The sequence below is a fragment of the Thalassophryne amazonica genome, unplaced genomic scaffold (assembly GCF_902500255.1).
Source record: "Thalassophryne amazonica unplaced genomic scaffold, fThaAma1.1, whole genome shotgun sequence".
In the NCBI taxonomy this organism is placed as follows: domain Eukaryota; kingdom Metazoa; phylum Chordata; class Actinopteri; order Batrachoidiformes; family Batrachoididae; genus Thalassophryne; species Thalassophryne amazonica.
Genome location: NW_022986458.1, coordinates 551 through 23,662, shown reverse-complemented (window position 1 = coordinate 23,662; position 23,112 = coordinate 551). Strand labels below are relative to the sequence as shown.

Sequence of the window (23,112 nt, the reverse complement as noted above, 5' to 3'; positions counted from 1 at the left end):
TGTACATTTGTAACATTTAAGTCTTGTATGTTTGTTGCTTGAGCCTTGTTCTTGTATTGTACATTTTCAATTTTTTTTTTTTTTAAACAACTCTAAAGGACTGAAAGATGAGTCGGAGGAGAGGAAAAGAGGTACCATTCTCTCTAAATCATATTGTTTTGAATAGTCAGCTCATTTTTCATTTCATTTTCCAAAGATATGCTCTTTAACCAGCCTAATCACATGTTTTCTTCTTTTATTTGTCCAACAGTGATTCTTCCCACCCATTTCTTCACTCTACAGTTGCGCAAGTTCTGGATGGAGGTCAGTTTAGCACCAGTGATCCTCTCTGCAGACCTGCTGTTACAGACTGTTTCTGTTCTGTTTGGTTGCTGAACAAAACCAGATGATGATGGACGTGCACAGAACACACTGGATAGTAGACTGAACATCCTCTGCTGGGCCTTCTTGATGTGAGTGTGTTTGCTGTCCAGTTCAGGTCCTGGGAGATGGCGGATCCCACAAACTTGAATGGGCACAGTGTTATTGATTTTAACTTAACCAGGTTAGTCCCACTGAGATCAAGACCTCTTTTGCAAGGGAGACCTGGAAAATTATAAAGTTTCCAATTCACCTAACCTGCATGTCTTTAAATGTGGGAGAAAGCCAGAGAACCCGGAGGGAACCCAAGCAAACACAGGGAGAACATACATACTCTATTCAGGTGGGAATCAAACCTATGACCTTCTTACTGTGAGGTAACAGTGCCGACCACTAAGCCATCATGCTGCCCAAATGGTGGAGAATGGTGCTAGGGGGCAGTGGTGGGGAGTTCAGAGACTCAAAAAAATAATAATTATGGGCAGATTGCACAGACACTGGTCATGAAGATATTCTACCCTGTTTGGGACATACACATGGTTATTATAAAATGTTAGTAAAGTAAGTGTTAAACATATATGATTGTATTTGATAGTATATGTCCCTTATGCCATCATAGTATTTTAAAATTCTTGAAAAAAATTTCTGATGAATATTGTGTCAATTTTTAAAAAGTGGTATTTCTTGTGGACTCATTTCACAGGACGAAATAGAATACCAAAATTTTGCACAAAAAACATTTATGCTGTTAATATTCCTCATTTATTAACACAAAAAATACTAAACATTTAATGATGCTGTCAAATTATTCTTTAAAAATGACCTAACAGGATGGAACAGAGTTTGACAGGGTGGAAGCAAAGTTTTTAAAAAGTGATGAAATTATTGTTCAAGCACTCAGTGGTTACCCAGCAGCAGATAAAAGTACTGCAAAAGCTTTCTGCATTTATAACATTTATTGCCACAATGTGGAGCCAATGTGCTTAGAAGTATTAAGCGCATGTCTGTATGTTCTGTGGGTGTTTAGATGTAAATGTATTCTGAGTTCACACAAAGATTAAGTTATCCAAAGACTTTTTTGCGTTGCTGAAAGTGTACTTAATCTTTCTTAATAATTATTTTAGACAAGTTTGGGAAGGATGCACCGTTCCTGGAAATACTGCAATACCAGGTCGATGCGTGGAGTGGACGGAGCAAGCTCCTACTCCGTCTCCGTGTTTCAAAAATCAATTTAATATATGGTTCTCTTATGGAGAACGTATCAGATATTAAACTGATAAGAACAGATACTACAATTGATCTTAGCCAAAAGGCCGAGAAGCGATGCTGAGGTCAACTTTCGACAGCCAACACTTCAACCGTACAGTAACTTTCACTTATGGTGTCACATCTGATTTACTGTAATAATATCGTTTCACATCACAAATATACAACATATAACAAACAGTTGAATATGAATTGACTACAATTTTCCAATTCATTTGTTTAAAGAAAATGGAGCAATCTAAATCATGCCGTCTTTCATTTATCGATCACTTGATACGGTCTGGTCCAATAAAAAAAAATGACCGTTCACTTTTCAACCCCCTCAGAATAAAAAAAAATACATTATACATATATATTACTGTTGAGACGTATTTTAAAATATTTGAATTTAGCACACAACGAAGCTGTCGATAATCTAAAAGTCTTGAATAAAGTGTGACTGAACAAACTGTTTATCAATGTTTATGATTGGACCTCGATCACTCTCTAGTGGACAGCAGCGCAAACTACAGCTGCCAGATGCAAAATGACATTTTTTTTCTCAGTCTCAATTATTTTCTCGAATACCTTTTTCATCCTAATCACGTTTTTTTCTGCAATTATTTATGGAACTTGCTACACAGTATAAAAGATGTTTGACATAGTTGTTATCCTGGTCCCTTGTTCAGCACAATTTTTCACCTCAAAACTACTATAAATGGAATAACTAAGATATATGCTTGAAGCACAAATCAATTTACTTGCAAAAATGGTTCAACTATGGGATTATATATGTACATCAATTATTTAACAAAGATGGCCTTACTTACGCTTGAGATGAATTCTTACGTGTGCATAATTTCCCAGTGTTACCAAAGGAATTTGTTGTTGGTTTTGATGCAATTCCTTCAGGTGTTAAAATGTTAATGTCAACCTACGTACATAATCCTGCTGTTGACCAATCCATAGAATTATTTATTGGTAATTCTGAACCATTTGTGAGCGTCAAAACACAAAGCAAATGTATTAGAGAACTCATAAATCGGGACTCAGTCAGCAAACCAACCTCTGTATTTGTTTGGGACAATTTATTTTCTGATATTGAGTGGAACTCTCTTTGGCAATTACCAAAAAAAAAAAAAAAAAAATGTCACTAAGATACATGAGGGGTGCCTTAAGATTTTACATAGATGTTACCCCATAAACAGTGTGATTTCAAAGTTACACGTAAATGTTGACCCTCTTTGCTCATTTTGTCATAATGCTGAAGAATCAATTATTCATGTTTTTTGGGCGGGGTGATTTTCATACACACAAAAGCCTGTTTGTAAATAGAAAACTTACTTTACAAATAGATGTTGATTGTAGAGATATAATTTTTGGTATATTTTATAAAAAATGCCCCCCAATATATATATATATATATATATATATATATATATATATATATATATATATATATATATTGAATCTGCTCTTAATGATGGCCAAATTTTATATTCATAGCTGTAAATACTCCACAACTCACAACTCAGAACCATTTTTGAGAGTCAAGATAACTCATAAATCGGGACTCAGTCAGCAAACCAACCTCTGTATTTGTTTGGGACAATTTATTTTCTGATATTCAGTGGAACTCTGTTTGGCAATTACCAAAAAAAAAAAAAAAGTCACTAATAAGATGCGTGAGGGGTGCTTTAAGATTTTACATAGATGTTACCCCGTAAACAGTGTGATTTCAAAGTTTCACATAATGTTGACCCTCTTTGTTCACTTTGTCATTATGCTGAAAAATCAATCATTCATGTTTTTTGGGAGGAATTTCCATACACACAAAATGTTTGTAAGGATATAGGCCTGTTTGTAAATAGAAAAGTTACTTTAGAAATAGATTTTGATTGTAGAGATATAATTTTTGGTATAGTTTCTAAAAATGCTCCCCTCCGCCCCCCCAAAAGTAATTTTGAATCTGCTCTTAATGATGGCAACATTTTATATTCATAGCTGTAAATACTCTCATAAAAAGCCCCAAATTGTTGTATTTGACACCTTACTATCTTACTTAACCTCATTAAATATGAATACTGAATCTCCAAAGACCAAACCAATATGGAACGAATTTGAATTGTAAAAATATGTTTATCTAATAAAAAAATTAAAAAAAAACTGAGAAAAACTTCGGAAGAGTTCGAATAACTGGTGGAAAATATTAACAAATGTGTCTTAAGTGAATAAAATGTCCTCGATACAATAGGACTCTTCTGTTTTTAAATCTATTTCGGCTGTATGCAGCTGAATGTGTCCTTCAGATTTATTGTTTTGAGCCCAGTAGCTGAAACCCTGACAGAGGAGTGTACAGAGAGGAGTCACATTCCTCTCGTCTCGTTTATGATGTCATCTTTGCGCAGTGGCAGTATCGTAGCCTATGAGGTTTAACTGAGGCGCGATTATTGCTAGTTGAAAACTTTACCCAATAACCCGCCTTGATGACTTGAAATACAGTCAGCAATGGCAGTTTTTGACAGTCTCTCATAAGACTGAGAATGTGTTAAAAATAACTTGCTTCTATAAAAAAAAAATAAAAATTCCAGTTTATATTAATAAAAGAACTGATTCATTTTTAGTCAGTGATGTTTGGATGGCTATTTGGTTTTTCTTCAGTTAACAAATTTCAAAGTTTTTTCTCCTTCCTTTGACACTATAGCAGCTGTAAACCAAATGTGTAACATTACCTCCTTGACTTTTCACAAAAAAATAAAACAACATAATGTCCACAGGCAGTATGAAGTATTACTTTGATTTTAGAATATGTTGACTGACAAGAGACAGTGAAGAATTTCAGCTGTCTGTGTTTCAGGTGACTGTCCAAGGACTTTTCTGGCCTTCACTTCCCATAGTGCTTCACTGTCAACTTCGACTGTGGACTTTACTAATGAGGACTTGTTCTGATTCATTTGCTGCTTTTCTCACATGGTAACCACAGAATAACAAATTCATGATTTAACCTGTCATTTTTATTATCTTGAAATTAGATAAAGTGGTCAAGTTCTAAACTGCATTGTGATTTTTGACTGTCATTGAAGCGACTTGTATAAAGGAATTGAGCATTCCAAGCATGTTGTGTTCTTTTGAACTCATATCTGCTGTATTTGACTGTCTGACAATTCTCTGCTGAATTATGTTTTTTTTTTTTCTTTCATTATTGAAATGAATTGTTAAAGTGATTTGAATTTGACTGGTGTCTCAAAAAAATTGCTACTTTTTAAGCCAAAACACCCAAATCTGGCCTGAATTAAATGAAAGTTGAACACTGGTCACTTTTACCTTCATGTGAGATTCATAACAATGTTCATATTAGTCTCCTCTGACCACATGTGACGTGTCTTTTGTTGTTGTTTAGTGTTTGCTTTCTATTTCCACTTTATTCAGGGTGACAACAGCACATCAAATTAAATTAAAAAACCGAAGAGATAAAAATGAACATGAGGGAAAGTCGAAGGTTTTGTCATGTAATACTTTAAACACAGACAAGTATTTATTTTCAAAGATCAACAGTGTCATCAAAATATTTACATCAACATGGAACCAAGAACGGAAACGAGAAAGTTTGTTTGAATAAAAGTTGGAAAAAGAGAACAAATGTGTCTTAAGTTACTAAAATGTTCTTCTGTTTTTAAATCTATTTCGGCTGTATGCAGCTGAATGTGTCCTTCAGATTTATTGTTTTGAGCCCAGTAGCTGAAACCCTGACAGAGGAGTGTACAGAGAGGAGTCACATTCCTCTCTTCTCGTTTGTGACGTCATCTTTGTGCAGTGGCAGTATCGTAGTCTATGAGGTTTAATCGAGGCGCGATTATTGCTAGTTGAAAACTTTACCCAATAACCCGCCAATAAGCAGAGTTGTAGTCTTACACACCTCTCTGCAGCTTCTCTCCCCCTGCCATCCCCTCATTACCCCATCCCCGTAGAGACGGTGCCTGCTCCCAGACCACCAATAACCAGCAAAAATCTATTTAAGCATAAAAATTCAAAAAGAAAAAATAATATAGCACCTTCAACTGCACCACAGACTAAAACAGTTAAATGTGGTCTATTAAACATTAGGTCTCTCTCTTCTAAGTCCCTGTTAGTAAATGATATAATAATTGATCAACATTTTGATTTATTCTGCCTTACAGAAACCTGGTTACAGCAGGATGAATATGTTAGTTTAAATGAGTCAACACCCCCGAGTCACACTAACTGCCAGAATGCTCGTAGCACGGGCCGAGGCGGAGGATTAGCAGCAATCTTCCATTCCACCTTATTAATTAATCCAAAACCCAGACAGAGCTTTAATTCATTTGAAAGCTTGACTCTTAGTCTTGTCCATCCAAATTGGAAGTCCCAAAAACCAGTCTTATTTGTTATTATCTATCATCCACCTGGTCGTTACTGTGAGTTTCTCTGTGAATTTTCTGATCATTTCTTAATAACATTTACATTTACTCTGATGGACTACCCAGCAGTGGGGAATAAGTTTCATTACACTAGAAGTCTTTCAGAAAGCGCTGTAACTAGGTTTAAGGATATGATTCCTTCTTTATGTTCTCTAATGCCATATACCAACACAGTGCAGAGTAGGTACCTAAACTCTGTGAGTGAGATAGAGTATCTTGTCAATAGTTTTACATCCTCATTGAAGACAACTTTGGATGCTGTAGCTCCTCTGAAAAAGAGAGCCTTAAATCAGAAGTGCCTGACTCCGTGGTATAACTCACAAACTCGCAGCTTAAAGCAGATAACCCGTAAGTTGGAGAGGAAATGGCGTCTCACTAATTTAGAAGATCTTCACTTAGCCTGGAAAAGAGAGTCTGTTGCTCTATAAAAAGCCCTCCGTAAAGCTAGGACATCTTACTACTCATCACTAATAGAAGAAAATAAGAACAACCCCAGGTTTCTTTTCAGCACTGTAGCCAGGCTGACAAAGAGTCAGAGCTCTATTGAGCCGAGTATTCCTTTAACTTTAACTAGTAATGACTTCATGACTTTCTTTGCTAATAAAATTCTAACTATTAGAGAAAAAATTACTCATAACCATCCCAAAGACATATCGTTATCTTTGGCTGCTTTCAGTAATGCTGGTATTTGGTTAGACTCTTTCTCTCCGATTGTTCTGTCTGAGTTATTTTCATTAGTTACTTCCTCCAAACCATCAACATGTCTATTAGACCCCATTCCTACCAGGCTGCTCAAGGAAGCCCTACCATTAATTAATGCTTCGATCTTAAATATGATCAATCTATCTTTATTAGTTGGCTATGTACCACAGGCTTTTAAGGTGGCAGTAATTAAACCATTACTTAAAAAGCCATCACTTGACCCAGCTATCTTAGCTAATTATAGGCCAATCTCCAACCTTCGTTTTCTCTCAAAAATTCTTGAAAGGGTAGTTGTAAAACAGCTAACTGATCATCTGCAGAGGAATGGTCTATTTGAGGAGTTTCAGTCAGGTTTTAGAATCCATCATAGTACAGAAACAGCATTAGTGAAGGTTACAAATGATCTTCTTATGGCCTCAGACAGTGTACTCATCTCTGTGCTTGTTCTGTTAGACCTCAGTGCTGCTTTTGATACTGTTGACCATAACATTTTATTACAGAGATTAGAGCATGCCATAGGTATTAAAGGCACTGCGCTGCAGTGGTTTGAATCATATTTATCTAATAGATTACAATTTGTTCATGTAAATGGGGAATCTTCTTCACAGACTAAGGTTAATTATGGAGTTCCACAAGGTTCTTGCTAGGACCAATTTTATTCACTTTATACATGCTTCCCTTAGGCAGTATTGCTTTTTTGCATTTGCGCAATATCTCTAAAATTAGAAAGGTCTTGTCTCAGAGTGATGCTGAAAAACTAATTCATGCATTTATTTCCTCTAGGCTGGACTATTGTAATTCATTATTATCAGGTTTGTTGGGAAAGTGTAGGAACACGGACCCACAACAGGGGGCGCAAATGAACGGACAATGGAGGAAGTCAAATAGCACTTTTACTGTTGTGAAATAAGCACAACAAACACAACCGATTACAACAATAGACAATAAAGTCGAATCACAAAGGTGTCATGTGGGCAGGCTCGAAGATAGGAGACGTCTGTCCCAAGCAGAACCGGAACCACACGATTTCCTCCGCCACCGAACCCCGGGAATACTGGAGCCGCCAAGTCCCGAACTCCCAGGTGGCCACTGCCTCCGCTTGTCGGATCTGGTACTGCTGGCGAGGAACAGAAACAGTCAGATGTGGGTGCGCCTGCACCCAGCAACACGTATGGTGGAAAAACCACCTCCACCTCTCGTCAGGAAAACACTGTTAGTGCAGGAATGTGAGTACTTATCCAAAAGGGGTCCAATACAGTCTCCTGCTGTTCTACTCACTCTCTGCGTGAAGGCAAAAAAGTATTTATGGTCAAAAGACAATATAATTGGCTGGATACGTTACCTCCTCGGTAGAGCGATATATCGGCAAAGAAGTGGAGATGACGTCTTGCAGATATACCGCTGCGGATCAGATGATTGGTAACAGCTGTCGCAGGTGACAGCTGTCACCCCGGCTGCTCCTGTGAGGTGGCAGCGCCCTCTGGTGCCTGGAGCCCGCACTCCAGGCAGGGTGCCCTCTGGTGGTGGTGGGCCAGCAGTACCTCCTCTTCAGCGGCCCACACAACAGGACCCCCCCCTCAACGGGCGCCTAATGGCACCCGACCAGGCTTGTCCGGGTGGCGGCGGTAGAAATCGGCCAGGAGGGCCGGGTCCAGGATGAAGCTCCTCTTCACCCAGGAGCGTTCTTCGGGGCCGTACCCCTCCCAGTCCACCAAATACTGGAAGCCCCGGCCCATCCTACGGACATCCAAGAGCCGGCGCACAGTCCAAGCCGGCTCGCCATCGATGATCCGGGCAGGAGGTGGTGCCGGACCCGGAGTACAGAGGGGTGAGGTGTGATGTGGCTTAATCTGGGACACATGGAAAACGGGATGGATCCGCAGTGAGGCCGGAAGCTGAAGCCTCACCGCGGCTGGACTGATGACCTTGAGGATTTTAAATGGACCGATGTACCGATCCTGCAGTTTAGGTGAGACCACTTGGAGGGGAATGTCCTTTGTTGACAACCACACCTCCTGCCCTGGCCGATACGTAGGGGCCGGGGTCCGCCGACGGTCTGCATGGGCTTTCGTCCTCATCCGGGCCCTCAGCAAAGCAGAACGGGCGGCACGCCACACCCGACGGCACTTCCGCAGGTGGACCTGGACCGAGGGCACACCGACCTCTCCCTCAACCACCGGAAACAAAGGAGGCTGGTACCCCAGACACACCTCAAAAGGGGAGAGGCCGGTGGCTGACGACACCTGGCTGTTATGGGCATACTCGATCCAGGCCAAATGGGTACTCCAGGCCGCCGGGTGTGCGGCCGTCACGCAACGCAGGGCCTGTTCCACCTCCTGATTGGCCCGTTCTGCTTGCCCGTTGGTCTGGGGATGATACCCGGATGAGAGACTCACCGTGGCCCCCAGTTCCCGGCAGAAGCTCCTCCAGACTTGTGAGGAGAACTGGGGACCGCGATTGAAGACTATGTCTGTTGGAATCCCATGCAGCCGGACGACGTGGTGGACCAGGAGGTCCGCTGTCTCCTGGGCCGTCGGGAGCTTCGGGAGGGCCACGAAGTGGGCCGCCTTGGAGAATCGGTCCACTATCGTGAGGATGGTGGTGTTGCCCTGGGACGGCGGGAGGCCCGTGACAAAATCCAGGCCGATGTGGGACCAGGGGCGATGAGGCACGGGCAGCGGCTGGAGCAGTCCCGAAGCCCTGCGATGATCAGCCTTGCCCCTGGCGCAGGTGGTGCAGGCCTGGATATAATCCCGGACGTCGGCCTCTAGGGATGCCCACCAGAAGCGCTGCCGGACAACTGCCACGGTTCTTCACACCCCTGGATGACAGGAGAGCTTGGAGCCGTGACAGAAGTCCAGGACTGCAGCCCTAGCCTCTGGTGGGACGTAGAGTCTGTTCTTCGGCCCAGTTCCGGGGTCCGGGCTTCGTGCCAGGGCCTCCCGGACGGTTCTCTCTACGTCCCAGGTGAGGGTGGCCACGATAGTGGACTCCGGGATGATGGGTTCCGGTGGATCCGACAACTCCGCTTTGACTTCATCTTCATGTACCCGGGACAAGGCATCCGATCTCTGGTTTTTGGTCCCGGGACGGTAGGTGATCCGGAAGTCAAAACAGCCGAAGAACAATCAATCAATCAATCAATTTTTTTATATAGCGCCAAATCACAACAAACAGTTGCCGCAAGGCGCTTTATATTGTAAGGCAAGGCCATACAATAATTATGTAAAACCCCAACGGTCAAAACGACCCCCTGTGAGCAAGCACTTGGCTACAGTGGGAAGGAAAAACTCCCTTTTAACAGGAAGAAACCTCCAGCAGAACCAGGCTCAGGGAGGGGCAGTCTTCTGCTGGGACTGGTTGGGGCTGAGGGAGAGAACCAGGAAAAAAGACATGCTGTGGAGGGGAGCAGAGATCGATCACTAATGATTAAATGCAGAGTGGTGCATACAGAGCAAAAAGAGAAAGAAACAGTGCATCATGGGAACCCCCCAGCAGTCTACGTCTATAGCAGCATAACTAAGGGATGGTTCAGGGTCACCTGATCCAGCCCTAACTATAAGCTTTAGCAAAAGGAAAGTTTTAAGCCTAATCTTAAAAGTAGAGAGGGTGTCTGTCTCCCTGATCTGAATTGGGAGCTGGTTCCACAGGAGAGGAGCCTGAAAGCTGAAGGCTCTGCCTCCCATTCTACTCTTACAAACCCTAGGAACTACAAGTAAGCCTGCAGTCTGAGAGCGAAGCTAACCTATTGGGGTGATATGGTACTACGAGGTCCCTAAGATAAGATGGGACCTGATTATTCAAAACCTTATAAGTAAGAAGAAGAATTTTAAATTCTATTCTAGAATTAACAGGAAGCCAATGAAGAGAGGCCAATATGGGTGAGATATGCTCTCTCCTTCTAGTCCCCGTCAGTACTCTAGCTGCAGCATTTTGAATTAACTGAAGGCTTTTTAGGGAACTTTTAGGACAACCTGATAATAATGAATTACAATAGTCCAGCCTAGAGGAAATAAATGCATGAATTAGTTTTTCAGCATCACTCTGAGACAAGACCTTTCTGATTTTAGAGATATTGCGTAAATGCAAAAAAGCAGTCCTACATATTTGTTTAATATGCGCTTTGAATGACATATCCTGATCAAAAATGACTCCAAGATTTCTCACAGTATTACTAGAGGTCAGGGTAATGCCATCCACAGTAAGGATCTGGTTAGACACCATGTTTCTAAGATTTGTGGGGCCAAGTACAATAACTTCAGTTTTATCTGAGTTTAAAAGCAGGAAATTAGAGGTCATCCATGTCTTTATGTCTGTAAGACAATCCTGCAGTTTAGCTAATTGGTGTGTGTCCTCTGGCTTCATGGATAGATAAAGCTGGGTATCATCTGCGTAACAATGAAAATTTAAGCAATACCGTCTAATAATACTGCCTAAGGGAAGCATGTATAAAGTGAATAAAATTGGTCCTAGCACAGAACCTTGTGGAACTCCATAATTAACTTTAGTCTGTGAAGAAGATTCCCCATTTACATGAACAAATTGTAATCTATTAGACAAATATGATTCAAACCACCGCAGCGCAGTGCCTTTAATACCTATGGCATGCTCTAATCTCTGTAATAAAATTTTATGGTCAACAGTATCAAAAGCAGCACTGAGGTCTAACAGAACAAGCACAGAGATGAGTCCACTGTCCGAGGCCATAAGAAGATCATTTGTAACCTTCACTAATGCTGTTTCTGTACTATGATGAATTCTAAAACCTGACTGAAACTCTTCAAATAGACCATTCCTCTGCAGATGATCAGTTAGCTGTTTTACAACTACCCTTTCAAGAATTTTTGAGAGAAAAGGAAGGTTGGAGATTGGCCTATAATTAGCTAAGATAGCTGGGTCAAGTGATGGCTTTTTAAGTAATGGTTTAATTACTGCCACCTTAAAAGCCTGTGGTACATAGCCAACTAACAAAGATAGATTGATCATATTTAAGATCGAAGCATTAAATAATGGTAGGGCTTCCTTGAGCAGCCTGGTAGGAATGGGGTCTAATAAACATGTTGATGGTTTGGATGAAGTAACTAATGAAAATAACTCAGACAGAACAATCGGAGAGAAAGAGTCTAACCAAATACAGGCATCACTGAAAGCAGCCAAAGATAACGATACGTCTTTGGGATGGTTATGAGTAATTTTTTCTCTAATAGTTAAAATTTTGTTAGCAAAGAAAGTCATGAAGTCATTACTAGTTAAAGTTAATGGAATACTCAGCTCAATAGAGCTCTGACTCTTTGTCAGCCTGGCTACAGTGCTGAAAAGAAACCTGGGGTTGTTCTTATTTTCTTCAATTAGTGATGAGTAGAAAGATGTCCTAGCTTTACGGAGGGCTTTTTTTATAGAGCAACAGACTCTTTTTCCAGGCTAAGTGAAGATCTTCTAAATTAGTGAGACGCCATTTCCTCTCCAACTTACGGGTTATCTGCTTTAAGCTACGAGTTTGTGAGTTATACCACGGAGTCAGGCACTTCTGATTTAAAGCTCTCTTTTTTAGAGGAGCTACAGCATCCAAAGTTGTCTTCAATGAGGATGTAAAACTATTGACGAGATACTCTATCTCACTTACAGAGTTTAGGTAGCTACTCTGCACTGTGTTGGTATATGGCATTAGAGAACATAAAGAAGGAATCATATCCTTAAACCTAGTTACAGCGCTTTCTGAAAGACTTCTAGTGTAATGAAACTTATTCCCCACTGCTGGGTAGTCCATCAGAGTAAATGTAAATGTTATTAAGAAATGATCAGACAGAAGGGAGTTTTCAGGGAATACTGTTAAGTCTTCAATTTCCATACCATAAGTCAGAACAAGATCTAAGATATGATTAAAGTGGTGGGTGGACTCATTTACTTTTTGAGCAAAGCCAATAGAGTCTAATAATAGATTAAATGCAGTGTTGAGGCTGTCATTCTCAGCATCTGTGTGGATGTTAAAATCGCCCACTATAATTATCTTATCTGAGCTAAGCACTAAGTCAGACAAAAGGTCTGAAAATTCACAGAGAAACTCACAGTAACGACCAGGTGGACGATAGATAATAACAAATAAAACTGGTTTTTGGGACTTCCAATTTGGATGGACAAGACTAAGAGTCAAGCTTTCAAATGAATTAAAGCTCTGTCTGGGTTTTTGATTAATTAATAAGCTGGAATGGAAGATTGCTGCTAATCCACCGCCCCGGCCCGTGCTACGAGCATTCTGACAGTTAGTGTGACTCGGGGGTGTTGACTCATTTAAACTAACATATTCATCCTGCTGTACCAGGTTTCTGTAAGGCAGAATAAATCAATATGTTGATCAATTATTATATCATTTACCAACAGGGACTTAGAAGAGAGAGACCTAATGTTTAATAGACCACATTTAACTGTTTTAGTCTGTGGTGCAGTTGAAGGTGCTATATTTTTTTTTCTTTTTGAATTTTTATGCTTAAATAGATTTTTGCTGGTTATTGGTAGTCTGGGAGCAGGCACCGTCTCTACGGGGATGGGGTAATGAGGGGATGGCAGGGGGAGAGAAGCTGCAGAGAGGTGTGTAAGACTACAACTCTGCTTCCTGGTCCCAACCCTGGATAGTCACGGTTTGGAGGATTTAAGAAAATTGGCCAGATTTCTAGAAATGAGAGCTGCTCCATCCAAAGTGGGATGGATGCCGTCTCTCCTAACAAGACCAGGTTTTCCCCAGAAGCTTTGCCAATTATCTATGAAGCCCACCTCATTTTTTGGACACCACTCAGACAGCCAGCAATTCAAGGAGAACATGCGGCTAAACATGTCACTCCCGGTCTGATTGGGGAGGGGCCCAGAGAAAATTACAGAGTCCGACATTGTTTTTGCAAAGTTACACACCGATTTAATGTTAATTTTAGTGACCTCCGATTGGCGTAACCGGGTGTCATTACTGCCGACGTGAATTGCAATCTTACCAAATTTACGCTTAGCCTTAGCCAGCAGTTTCAAATTTCCTTCAATGTCGCCTGCTCTGGCCCCCGGAAGACAATTGACTATGGTTGCTGGTGTCGCTAACTTCACATTTCGCAAAACAGAGTCGCCAATAACCAGAGTTTGATCCTCGGCGGGTGTGTCGTCGAGTGGGGAAAAACGGTTAGAGATGTGAACGGGTTGGCTGTGTACACGGGGCTTCTGTTTAGGGCTACGCTTCCTCCTCACAGTCACCCAGTCAGCCTGCTTTCCCGGCTGCTCGGGATCTGCCAGGGGGTAACTAACGGCGGCTAAGCTACCTTGGTCCGCACCGACTACAGGGGCCTGGCTAGCTGTAGAATTTTCCACGGTGCGGAGCCGAGTCTCCAATTCGCCCAGCCTGGCCTCCAAAGCTACGAATAAGCTACACTTATTACAAGTACCGTTACTGCTAAAGGAGGCCGAGGAATAACTAAACATTTCATACCCAGAGCAGAAAAGTGCGGGAGAGACAGGAGAAGCCGCCATGCTAAATCGGCTAAGAGCTAGTAGCTACGCTAAGCTAGCGGATTCCTAAAAACACGCAAAGTGAATAATGTGTAAATAATTTAGAGGTGATTCAGCAGAAGGAATGCTTTAGTTAAGGCACGTAAAGATTACACTGGGAAACAAATCGTAATCTAGATAACTAGATCAATCTAACTGCGCAGATTAATCAGCTAACAGATACAGAAAAACACCGCTGTGCTCCGGAACAGGAAGTGATCAGCGGGCTTGCCTGGGGTTCAGCCGCTTGGCGGTCCTGATATACTCCAGGTTCCGGTGGTCAGTGAAAACCGTGAATGGCACGGACGTTCCCTCCAACAGATGTCTCCACTCTTCAAGAGCCTCTTTCACCGCAAGGAGTTCTCGATTGCCGACGTCATAGTTCCGTTCGGCCGGGGTCAACCTGCGGGAAAAATAGGCACACGGGTGAAGGACCTTATCGGTCTTCCCGCTCTGGGAAAGCACAGCTCCTATCCCTGAGTCCGAGGCGTCCACTTCAACCACTAACTGGCGACTAGGATCGGGCTGCACCAGAACGGGTGCAGACGAGAAGCGCCGTTTCAATTCCTTGAATGTGGCATCGCAACGATCCGACCAGGTGAAGGGGACTTTTGGTGAGGTCAGGGCTGTCAGGGGGCTAACTACCTGACTGTAGCCCTTAATGAACCTCCTGTAGAAATTAGCAAAGCCGAGGAACTGTTGCAGCTTCCTACGGCTGGTGGGTTGGGGCCAGTCTCTCACCGCCGCGACCTTGGCCGGATCAGGAGCGACGGAGTTAGGGGAGATGATAAACCCCAGGAAGGACAAAGAAGTGCGGTGGAACTCGCACTTCTCGCCCTTCACAAACAGCCGGTTCTCTAACAACCGCTGCAGGACCTGACGTACATGCCGGACATGGGTCTCAGGATCCGGAGAAAAGATGAGTATATCGTCCAGATATACGAAGACGAATCGGTGCAGGAAATCCCGCAAGACATCATTAACCAATGCTTGGAACGTCGCGGGGGCGTTTGTAAGACCGAACGGCATGACCAGGTACTCAAAGTGACCTAAGGGGGTGTTAAATGCCGTCTTCCACTCGTCTCCCTTCCGGATCCGAACCAGGTGATACGCATTTCTAAGATCTAGTTTAGTGAACATTTGGGCTCCATGCAGGGGCGTGAACACTGAATCCAACAAGGGCAATGGGTATCGGTTACGAACCGTGATTTCATTCAGCCCCCTGTAATCAATGCATGGACGTAGTCCGCCATCCTTTTTCCCCACAAAAAAGAAACCTGCACCCATCGGGGAGGTGGAATTCCGGATCAACCCGGCAGCTAAAGAGTCCCGGATGTAGGTCTCCATTGATTCGCGTTCAGGTTGTGAGAGGTTGTACAGCCTGCTGGACGGAAACTCAACGCCTGGAACCAAATCAATGGCACAATCGTACGGGCGGTGCGGGGGAAGGGTGAGCGCCAGATCCTTGCTGAACACGTCCACAAGGTCATGGTACTCCACCGGCACTGTCCCGAGATTGGGCGGGACTCTGACCTCCTCCTTAGCCTGGGAACCGGGAGAAACCGAGGAACCTAAACATACCCGATGGCAGGTCTCGCTCCACTGAACACTACCCCGGACGGCCAATCGATCCGGGGATTGTGTTTTAACATCCAGGGGAACCCGAGAATCACGCGGGAGGTGGCAGGAGTCACAAAAAACTCGATCTCCTCCCGGTGGTTCCCTGACACCACCAGAGTTACTGGAGGTGTCTTATGTGTGATTAAAGGGAGTAGGGAGCCATCTAGTGCCCGTACTTGCACAGGAGAAGTAAGTGCCACCAGAGGGAGCCCTGCCTCCCTGGCCCATTTGCTGTCTAGCAAATTCCCTTCAGAGCCCGTGTCCACCAGTGCTGGGGCCTGAAGGGTTAAATCCTCATAAAGGATTGTAACCGGGAGTCGTGTGGCAATATGGGTGTGTCCCACGTGAATGTCTTGGCCCACCCCTAGCCCAGTTTCTAGGGGCGGGCGTTGGTGTTTAACCACTCGGGCAGTCCCTCACCTGATGCTCTATCGAGCCACAAACAAAGCACGCTCCGCGGACTGCATAAGCAGCTGCGCTCCGGCGCCCCTGTCTCATTGACAGCAGCACGGCTGAAGCGGTCTCTCCTCTATTTGGGTGATCGAACACTGTTCTGAACTCCCTCACAAACCCATCATATGTCTGAAGGAGCCATGAATTTTGCTCCCAGAGCGCTGTAGCCCAAGCGCGTGCCTCACCGCGAAGCAGGTTTATCACATAAGCTATTTTGCTGGCATCAGTCGCGTACATGACGGGACGTTGTGCGAAGACGAGCGAACACTGCATAAGAAAGTCCGCGCACGTCTCCACACAACCTCCGTACGGCTCTGGAGGGCTTATGTATGCTTCCGGGGAAGGTGGGAGGGGTCGTTGAATGACCTGTGGAACGTCACTGTTACGCACAGGGTCGACAGGAGGGAGAGCCGCAGCAGCGCCCTGAGGGCGCGCTTCCACCTGCGCGGCGAGAGCCTCCACCCTGCGGTTAAGGAGGACGTTCTGCTCGGTCATTAGATCCAACCGAGCCGTGAAAGCGGTGAGGATTCGCTGCAACTCACCGATCATTCCTCCTGCGGACGCCTGTGCGCCCTGTTCTTCCATTGGCCGTTCAACAGCCGGTTGACGCCCCTCGGGATCCATGACGTGGTCGAGATATCCTGTTGGGAAAGTGTAGGAACACGGACCCACAACAGGGGGCGCAAATGAACGGACAATGAAGGAAGTCAAATAGCACTTTTACTGTTGTGAAATAAGCACAACAAACACAACCGATTAAAACAATAGACAATAAAGTCGAATCACAAAGGTGTCATGTGGGCAGGCTCGAAGATAGGAGACGTCTGTCCCAAGCAGAACCGGAACCACACGATTTCCTCCGCCACCGAACCCCGGGAATACTGGAGCCGCCAAGTCCCGAACTCCCAGGTGGCCACTGCCTCCGCTTGTCGGATCTGGTACTGCTGGCGAGGAACAGAAACAGTCAGATGTGGGTGCGCCTGCACCCAGCAACACGTATGGTGGAAAAACCACCTCCACCTCTCGTCAGGAAAACACTGTTAGTGCAGGAATGTGAGTACTTATCCAAAAGGGGTCCAATACAGTCTCCTGCTGTTCTACTCACTCTCTGCGTGAAGGCAAAAAAGTATTTATGGTCAAAAGACAATATAATTGGCTGGATACGTTACCTCCTCGGTAGAGCGATATCTCGGCAAAGAAGTGGAGATGACGTCTTGCAGATATACCGCTGCGGATCAGATGATTGGTAACAGCTGTCGCAGGTGACAGCTGTCACCCCGGCTGCTCCTGTGAGGTGGCAGCGCCCTCTGGTGCCTGGAGCCCAGGCAGGGTGCCCTCTGGTGGTGGTGGGCCAGCAGTACCTCCTCTTCAGCGGCCCACACAACAAGGTTGTCCTAAAAGTTCCCTGAAAAGCCTTCAGTTAATTCAAAATGCTGCAGCTAGAGTACTGACAGGGACTAGAAGGAGAGAGCATATCTCACCCATATTGGCCTCTCTTCATTGGCTTCCTGTTAATTCTAGAATATAATTTAAAATTCTTCTTCTTACTTATAAGGTTTTGAATAATCAGGTCCCATCTTATCTTAGGGACCTCATAGTATCATATCACCCCAATAGAGCGCTTCTCTCTCAGACTGCAGGCTTACTTGTAGTTCCTAGGGTTTGTAAGAGTAGAATGGGAGGCAGAGCATTCAGCTTTCAGGCTCCTCTCCTCTGGAACCAGCTCCCAATTCAGATCAGGGAGACAGACACCCTCTCTACTTTTAAGATTAGGCTTAAAACTTTCCTTTTTGCTAAAGCTTATAGTTAGGCCTGGATCAGGTGACCCTGAACCATCCCTTAGTTATGCTGCTATAGACTTAGACTGCTGGGGGGTTCCCATGATGCACTGAGTGTTTCTTTCTCATTTTGCTCTGTATGCACCACTCTGCATTTAATCATTAGTGATTGATCTCTGCTCTCTTCCACAGCATGTCTTTTTCCTGGTTCTCTCCCTCAGCCCCAACCAGTCCCAGCAGAAGACTGCCCCTCCCTGAGCCTGGTTCTGCTGGAGGTTTCTTCCTGTTAAAAGGGAGTTTTTCCTTCCCACTGTCGCCAAGTGCTTGCTCACAGGGGGTCATTTTGACCGTTGGGGTTTTTCCGTAATTATTGTATGGCCTTGCCTTACAATATAAAGGGCCTTGGGGCAGCTGTTTGTTGTGATTTCGCGCTATGTAAATAAAATTGATTTGATTTGATTTAATAAGATGTGTCGACTGACTTGATTGTGGATGAGATGGGTGATTTACCTAATATAGAGTCGAACAATGATTGTGTGAACGATGCATTGTCTGAGGTCAGGTTTCATCCAGGCCAAGATCTCACAAAGGAAGCCGACACCCCTTAGTTTCTGAGCCTCGGCGGTCAACTAGGAAAACTGAGGAACAGCACTCAAATCCATATAGGGTGCCACAATCGGTGCAGGCACATAAACTATTAGAGTAAAGTTGTAGGTATTTGATAGGTTCTCTGTGGTACATTGTCGGGTCGACGATGCCTCTTGTTGGGGAGGGATGTTGCGGATGGAACCGTGGGGTGTCACTGTTGCCCCACGGACTACTATAAGAAGCAAAAGTGGGGTGGCAAGTGCGAGCTTTTCCGCTGGAGGCCAGGGCATTACTTGGGTCCATGTTTCATGCTGATGCAATGAATTTTTTGGTGAGTTTTTTTTTTATTGTTTTATGGTCTAAATTATTAGCACAGAAGTAAATCTTTTTTTGTTTTGTTTTATGGCAGGGTTGCATTTAATTTGACGCTTTGCGTTGGCTGAACAACAGATGCCTTGAGAAGCGATACGTGTGTGTGTGTGTGTGTGTGTGTGTGTGTGTGTGTGTGTGTGTGTGTGTGTGTGTGTGTGTGTGTGTGTGTGTGTGTGTGTGTGTGTGTGTGTGTGTGTGTGTGTGTGTGTGTGTGTGTGGGAATTCGACGCAGGTACATCTGATGTTTGGTTGACTCCACGTCGGGTAATTGCTACAGTGCAAATAGTCGATGTTGTAGGACAACATTCACCGATTCAAGTGTCTGTAAATTCACATACTGGTGTAATTTTTACCATGAATCAGGAGGCAGCTCCCATGGTAAATGAGTTGAATTTTCCAGAATTTGAAAATCTTGAGGAGGAAGAAAAACAACAAGCACTGGCTCTGTTAATGAAGTACAGTGGCGTTTTTGCAAAAAAGTGACTTTGATGTGGGTTGTACCAAATTGATAACTCACGAGATTCCACTCGTAGATGAAACTCCTGTACGTCAGCCCTATAGACGGATTCCTCCCTCTCATTGCGCATGTGTGTAGATTATCAGCTGCTAAATGCAAAAACTGCTGTAACGACAACTCCTGTTCTGGCTTATGCAAAAAACTTACTTTAGAAATAGATGTTGATTGAAGAGATATATTTTTTAGTATATTTTCTAAAAAATGCCCCCCCCCCCCCCAAAAAAAAATTGAATAAGTCTTGTATGTTTGTTGCTTGAGCCTTGTTCTTGTATTGTACATTTTCAATTTTTTTTTTTTTTAAACAACTCTAAAGGACTGAAAGATGAGTCGGAGGAGAGGAAAAGAGGTACCATTCTCTCTAAATCATATTGTTTTGAATAGTCAGCTCATTTTTCATTTCATTTTCCAAAGATATGCTCTTTAACCAGCCTAATCACATGTTTTCTTCTTCTTTTATTTGTCCAACAGTGATTCTTCCCACCCATTTCTTCACTCTACAGTTGCGCAAGTTCTGGATGGAGGTCAGTTTAGCACCAGTGATCCTCTCTGCAGACCTGCTGTTACAGACTGTTTCTGTTCTGTTTGGTTGCTGAACAAAACCAGATGATGATGGACGTGCACAGAACACACTGGATAGTAGACTGAACATCCTCTGCTGGGCCTTCTTGATGTGAGTGTGTTTGCTGTCCAGTTCAGGTCCTGGGAGATGGCGGATCCCACAAACTTGAATGGGCACAGTGTTATTGATTTTAACTTAACCAGGTTAGTCCCACTGAGATCAAGACCTCTTTTGCAAGGGAGACCTGGAAAATTATAAAGTTTCCAATTCACCTAACCTGCATGTCTTTAAATGTGGGAGAAAGCCAGAGAACCCGGAGGGAACCCAAGCAAACACAGGGAGAACATACATACTCTATTCAGGTGGGAATCAAACCTATGACCTTCTTACTGTGAGGTAACAGTGCTAACCACTAAGCCATCATGCTGCCCAAATGGTGGAGAATGGTGCTAGGGGGCAGTGGTGGGGAGTTCAGAGACTCAAAAAAATAATAATTATGGGCAGATTGCACAGACACTGGTCATGAAGATATTCTACCCTGTTTGGGACATACACATGGTTATTATAAAATGTTAGTAAAGTAAGTGTTAAACATATATGATTGTATTTGATAGTATATGTCCCTTATGCCATCATAGTATTTTTAAATTCTTGAAAAAAATTTCTGATGAATATTGTGTCAATTTTTAAAAAGTGGTATTTCTTGTGGACTCATTTCACAGGACGAAATAGAATACCAAAATTTTGCACAAAAAAACATTTATGCTGTTAATATTCCTCATTTATTAACACAAAAAATACTAAACATTTAATGATGCTGTCAAATTATTCTTTAAAAATGACCTAACAGGATGGAACAGAGTTTGACAGGGTGGAAGCAAAGTTTTTAAAAAGTGATGAAATTATTGTTCAAGCACTCAGTGGTTACCCAGCAGCAGATAAAAGTACTGCAAAAGCTTTCTGCGTTTATAACATTTATTGCCACAATGTGGAGCCAATGTGCTTAGAAGTATTAAGCGCATGTCTGTATGTTCTGTGGGTGTTTAGATGTAAATGTATTCTGAGTTCACACAAAGATTAAGTTATCCAAAGACTTTTTTGCGTTGCTGAAAGTGTACTTAATCTTTCTTAATATTTATTTTAGACAAGTTTGGGAAGGATGCACCGTTCCTGGAAATACTGCAATACCAGGTCGATGCGTGGAGTGGACGGAGCAAGCTCCTACTCCATCTCCGTGTTTCAAAAATCAATTTAATATATGGTTCTCTTATGGAGAACGTATCAGATATTAAACTGATAAGAACAGATACTACACTTGATCTTAGCCAAAAGGCCGAGAAGCGATGCTGAGGTCACCTTTCGACAGCCAACACTTCAACCGTACAGTAACTTTCACTTATGGTGTCACATCTGATTTACTGTAATAATATCGTTTCACATCACAAATATACAACATATAACAAACAGTTGAATATGAATTCACTAAAATTTTCCAATTCATTTGTTTAAAGAAAATGGAGCAATCTAAATCATGCCGTCTTTCATTTATCGATCACTTGATACGGTCTGGTCCAATAAAAAAAAAATGACCGTTCACTTTTCAACCCCCTCAGAATAAAAATAAATACATTATACATATATATTACTGTTGAGACGTATTTTAAAATATTTGAATTTAGCACACAACGAAGCTGTCGATAATCTAAAAGTCTTGAATAAAGTGTGACTGAACAAACTGTTTATCAATGTTTATGATTGGACCTCGATCACTCTCTAGTGGACAGCAGCGCAAACTACAGCTGCCAGATGCAAAATGACATTTTTTTTCTCAGTCTCAATTATTTTCTCGAATACCTTTTTCATCCTAATCACGTTTTTTTCTGCAATTATTTATGGAACTTGCTACACAGTATAAAAGATGTTTGACATAGTTGTTATCCTGGTCCCTTGTTCAGCACAATTTGTCACCTCAAAACTACTATAAATGGAATAACTAAGATATATGCTTGAAGCACAAATCAATTTACTTGCAAAAATGGTTCAACTATGGGATTATATATGTACATCAATTATTTAACAAAGATGGCCTTACTTACGCTTGAGATGAATTCTTACTTGTGCATAATTTCCCAGTGTTACCAAAGGAATTTGTTGTTGGTTTTGATGCAATTCCTTCAGGTGTTAAAATGTTAATGTCAACCTACGTACATAATCCTGCTGTTGACCAATCCATAGAATTATTTATTGGTAATTCTGAACCATTTGTGAGCGTCAAAACACAAAGCAAATGTATTAGAGAACTCGTAAATCCGGGACTCAGTCAGCAAACCAACCTCTGTATTTGTTTGGGACAATTTATTTTCTGATATTGAGTGGAACTCTCTTTGGCAATTACCAAAAAAAAAAAAAAAAAAAAAAATGTCACTAAGATACATGAGGGGTGCCTTAAGATTTTACATAGATGTTACCCCATAAACAGTGTGATTTCAAAGTTACACGTAAATGTTGACCCTCTTTGCTTATTTTGTCATAATGCTGAAGAATCAATTATTCATGTTTTTGGGCGGGGGGATTTTCATACACACAAAAGCCTGTTTGTAAATAGAAAACTTACTTTACAAATAGATGTTGATTGTAGAGATATAATTTTTGGTATATTTTATAAAAAATGCCCCCCAATATATATATATATATATATATATATATATATATATACCAAAAAAAAAAAAAAAGTCACTAATAAGATGCGTGAGGGGTGCTTTAAGATTTTACATAGATGTTACCCCGTAAACAGTGTGATTTCAAAGTTTCACATAATGTTGACCCTCTTTGTTCACTTTGTCATTATGCTGAAAAATCAATTATTCATGGTTTTTGGGAGGAATTTCCATACACACAAAATTTTTGTAAGGATATAGGCCTGTTTGTAAATAGAAAAGTTACTTTAGAAATAGATTT

The 23,112-nt window shown here is 42.5% G+C and overlaps 3 non-coding genes and 1 pseudogene across 3 annotated transcripts; 2 read left to right on the top strand and 2 right to left on the bottom strand.

Annotated features, from left to right (window-relative positions):
* Positions 1-1,494: 1,494 nt before the first annotated feature.
* On the bottom strand, positions 1,495-1,685 carry LOC117506223. The gene has a single exon (XR_004559407.1). It is a non-coding gene; the product is annotated as a U2 spliceosomal RNA (small nuclear RNA).
* A 2,316-nt stretch (positions 1,686-4,001) lies between these two features.
* On the top strand, positions 4,002-4,142 carry LOC117506224. The gene has a single exon (XR_004559408.1). It is a non-coding gene; the product is annotated as a U4 spliceosomal RNA (small nuclear RNA).
* Positions 4,143-5,407: 1,265 nt separating this feature from the next.
* LOC117506225 lies at positions 5,408-5,518 on the top strand (annotated as a pseudogene).
* Positions 5,519-21,308: 15,790 nt separating this feature from the next.
* Positions 21,309-21,499, bottom strand: LOC117506222. Its single transcript, XR_004559406.1, has one exon. It is a non-coding gene; the product is annotated as a U2 spliceosomal RNA (small nuclear RNA).
* Positions 21,500-23,112: the final 1,613 nt, after the last annotated feature.